This window comes from Penaeus vannamei, chromosome 20 (genome assembly GCF_042767895.1).
Source record: "Penaeus vannamei isolate JL-2024 chromosome 20, ASM4276789v1, whole genome shotgun sequence".
Classification (NCBI taxonomy): Eukaryota; Metazoa; Arthropoda; class Malacostraca; order Decapoda; family Penaeidae; genus Penaeus; species Penaeus vannamei.
The window spans coordinates 27,246,345-27,251,316 of NC_091568.1; the positions used below are offsets into that span (position 1 = coordinate 27,246,345).

Consider the following 4,972-nt stretch of genomic DNA (forward strand, 5'->3'; position numbering starts at 1 on the left):
ATACGTCTGGAGACGAACGCTTGAGGAGAGTTCATTTCCTTCATTTCTTATCGTGGTTGTTTTTCTTTTTGTTTTTGTGTACAAATTACTGCATTTGTGCTTATGTTCATATATATATTTATATGTATACATATATGTATGCATATATATAAATACACCCATATATATTATTCATATATGTAAATATGTTTATATATACATATATGTGTGTGTGTGTGTGTGCATAAGTATATATTAGATTTCTTTTCGAAAAGGTACATTCTATATCATGGTTATATTTTAAAACGTTTAGGATAAACTGCCTAAGCATTTTCTAAGAGTAGTTTTTCATAGGCTTATATGCATTTGAAATTATTACCACAATGTATTTATTTTGTTCTTTCCTAATACAATCCTTCTGAAATACAATCTAACACTAGGCTATATGTATGGTCAATTGCTACTTTTAATGATCTTCAATACAATTTGTTTACTGACAATTCATTATGAGAAAGATTTCTAAATAGGTTAAGGGCCTGTTAGCTCAGTTGGTTAGAGCGCCTTGCTAATAACGCGGATGTCGAGGGTTCGATCCCCTTACGGGCCAAGCAAGAGTACTTTTAATACAATGACTCTGATGTCCGTTTATCACATGTGAATCCATCACGCTTCAGTGCCAGATATATGTCAGATCCAAGGTTATATATATATATATATATATATATATATATATATATATATATATATATATATATATATATATATATATATCATGTATATGCATATATATATACACATATGTGTATGTATTTATCTCTCTCCTTCTCTTTCTCTCTCTCTCTCTCTCCTTCAGTTTCTGTGTGTATGAATATATATCTCGTATTCATAAGTGCTTACTCAATATTCTATTTCCCATCGTAGTAGCTATCAGCTGATGGTGAACAGGTGTAACCATATGATATCAATCAATATCTGAAAATCAATGTTATAGTTCCACTGAAGTATAGTTTCTGTTTATTGCATCATCGCTGGTAGTGATGACATGGACGCTGACAAGAAAATCCAGATGAACTAGATGAACTGATCGAGTCTGAGGACGAGCCATGGAGTAAGGTCTCCGATTCAGATTAGGAAGATGACACGGAGTATTATGCATGAGGTGTCTGGCTCGAATCCCCCTCTACTAAAAATGAGTCACTACTTATTTCTGATAAAGTGGGCCTTACTGATGAATTTGAAGTCGGTTTCAAGTTGTTATACCATGAGCTGATTTAGCATAATATTTTTGTGTCCCTTTTTTGCTCTGGCAGGGGTACCCCACCACGAAAAATGTCTGTCACTGGTCATTCCTAATACACTTTATCATGCTATTACGTTTTGACTTGTTTTTCCTTGTTACTAGTTAAGCTAGCTCAAATTTTTCATATATTCTCCTGCCCCTGTGTAGCACACCCACCAGTAAATAACGCGGATATCGAGGGTTCGATCCCCTTACAGGCCAAGGAGCATGATTATAATACAATGCCTCAAGTGTCGGTTTAACGCATGCAAAACCACCACCAGTGCCAGATATATGCCAGTGCCAAGATTAAATACTGGTACACAGAGAAGACGGAGACGTTGCATTTCTAGCCTCTACTATTCTTAGCTTAACAGTCTTTACTTGCAGCCTTCCTTCCGCCCAATAGACTAAATAAATGGAGCTCACACACACACGCATGTGTTTGTGTAAGTATATATGTACATATACACACACACGCATGTACATGTTTATATATATATATATATATATATATATATATATATATATATACATACATATATATATATGTATATATACATACATATGTGTTGTCTATGTATACATGTCGTGTACACACACGCACACACACACGTGTGTGTGTGTGCGGTGTGTGTCTGTATGTGTCTGTGTATATATATTATACATATACACAGACAAACACACACAATATATACATATATATTCATATATATATGTATATATATATAACTAAATTGCTATATATGCATATATTTATAACATACATATATAGAGACATATGAATGTTTTATACATATATATATTCATGTATGTTTTACACATATTTATATATACATATTTATATTACACATATATATATACACAAATATAGTAATACATATTCAAATGAATATATATATATATATATATATATATATATATATATATATATATATATATATATACATGTATATGTATACATGTATATACATACATATGTATATATATATTCATATACATATAAAACTGTATTGATATATATATATATATATATATATATATATATATATATATATATATATATATATATATATATATATATATATATATATATATATATATATATATATATATATATATATATATATATATATATATATAACATAGACGTATGTTATATGATGTGATATGTATATACACTTACATACACACACACACACACACACATATATGTATGTTTATATATATATATATATATATATATATATATATATATATATATATATATATATATATATATATATATACACACACATGTGAGTGTGCGTGTGTGTATGTATATGTGTTTCCTTCGTTGCGTTAATAGATGAAAGCTCAGAAGAGGAAATCCTCCGAAACGAAGCAGGATAAACTTTGTTCGTATTTCTCAGCGTTTTCCTCTCCTGAACGAGACCCATCTTATTTAGGAAGGCACCTCAGATGCTACGGTTTTCTATTCAGTTCTGAGAAGATTTGAACACATGCAGGACTTACTGCCTTTGCATCAGACCCTGAGCAAGAAATAATTAGTCTTCGGTTTATATGCATAACAAAAATAATAGAAACCGAATTTATTTTACGCTAAGCATTTCCAGTCCTAAGATCCTACTGCGAGTCAATCTAGTAGTAATCTATGTTGATGGTAAGCTATAAATATTAATAACCGTCTGTTAGCTCAGTTGGTTAGAGCGCCGATTGCGGTTGCGGACCTAATTTCTTACTTTACCTCATCGGACTCCATTCTATCAGGCCCCAGTGTCAGATACATATATATATGTGCCAGTGTCAAGGTCAGTCACTTGTACACAGACAAGACGAACACTCAAGATCGTTGGCAACGCTGCATTTCTAGCCTTTACTATTGATTGCTTAACAGTCTTTACTTGCAGTCTTCCTTCCGACTGCAAATGGACAGAGCAAAATAAATTCGGTTTCTATTATTTTTGTAACGCATATAAGTCGAAGACTATTTCTTGCTCAGGGTCTGATGCAAAGGCAGTAAGTCCTGCATGTGTTCAAATCTTCTCAGAACTGAATAGAAAACTGTAGCATCTGAGGTGCCTTCCCAGATGAGATGGTTCTCGTTCAGGAGAGCAAAAAGCCGAGAAATACGAACAAAGCTTTTCCTGTTTCGTTTCGGAGGATTTCCTCTTCTGAGCTTTCGTTTCGTATAGATATACCTGTCATCTATATATGTATATACATATATATATGTGTATATCATGAACACACGCATATACATATACATATATATATATATATATATATATATATATATATATATATATATATATATATAATATATGCATATATATTTATATATACATATTCATAGATATGTATTATACCAACGCATACACTCATATACATATTTATACATATGTATATGTAGATAGATATGCACACACAAGGTCAAGGGATGGCAGGGTGGCCAGGTCATTAGGACCGCTGCATCATTTCTATGATTGGTGATAATGATTATGCGTCGTTTCCCTATATGATGGTAAATTGCTACTTTTAATAATCTTCAATACAATTTGTTGACTGACAGTTCATTATGAGAAAGATTTTCAAATAGGTTAAGGGCCTGTTAGATCAGTTGGTTAGAGCGCCGTGCTAATAACGCGGATGTCGAGGGTTCGATCCCCTTACGAGCCAAGCAAGTGTACTTTTAATACTATGACTCTGGTGTCGGTTCATCACATGCAAATCCATCGGGCTCCAGTGCCAGAAATATACCAGTGCCAATGTCAAATTCTGGTACGCAACGTAGACTCCAGGTCGTTGGCAACGCTACTTTGATAGCCTCTACTATTATTAGCCTAACAGTCTGTATTTGTAGTCTTCCTTCCGCCCACTAGACTAAATAACTGGGGCACACACACACATATATATACTATTAGAGAGAGCGAGAGAAAATGTTATATCTATCAATCTGTCTTTATGTATACACATATATGAATATGTATATGTATATATGTATACGTTTAAAGAAATATATATATATATATATATATATATATATATATATATATATATATATATATATATATATATTTATTTATATACAAATACTTATTCAAACGTAGACACACACACACACACAGACACACACACACACACACACACACACACACACACACACACACACACACACACACACACACACATATATATATATATATATATATATATATATATATATATATATATATATGCCTATATATACATATATATACATATTTTTATATAAGTATATATATAGACTTGCATGTGCATATATATGTATGTGTTTGTATGAGTCTTTCTCCTCCTCCCTTCCTTATCTCAAGACACACACACACACACACACGCGCGCGCACACACACACACACACACACACACACACACACACACACACACACACACACACACACACACACACACATATATATATATATATATATATATATATATATGTGTGTGTGTGTGGGGGTGTGTGTGTGTGTGTGTGTGTGTGTGTATTTGTGTGTGTGTGTGTGTGTACAATTATTCAGCAACCTGTATCATTCCAGTAAGGTATCTAGATCAGAGCATATATATAAATATGTATATATATGCAAACACACACACATATGTATATATATACATATGTGCAAGAAACTTCACGCGCTCATGTAAACAAGCCGCCCCTCACTCACTTACCTAAGCCTC

The 4,972-nt window shown here is 32.4% G+C and overlaps 2 non-coding genes across 2 annotated transcripts; both read left to right on the forward strand.

The window, feature by feature from the left end:
* The first annotated feature begins 512 nt into the window (after positions 1-512).
* Positions 513-586, forward strand: TRNAI-AAU (transfer RNA isoleucine (anticodon AAU)). Its single transcript has one exon. It is a non-coding gene; the product is annotated as a tRNA-Ile (tRNA).
* A 3,277-nt stretch (positions 587-3,863) lies between these two features.
* Positions 3,864-3,937, forward strand: TRNAI-AAU (transfer RNA isoleucine (anticodon AAU)). Its single transcript has one exon. It is a non-coding gene; the product is annotated as a tRNA-Ile (tRNA).
* Positions 3,938-4,972: the final 1,035 nt, after the last annotated feature.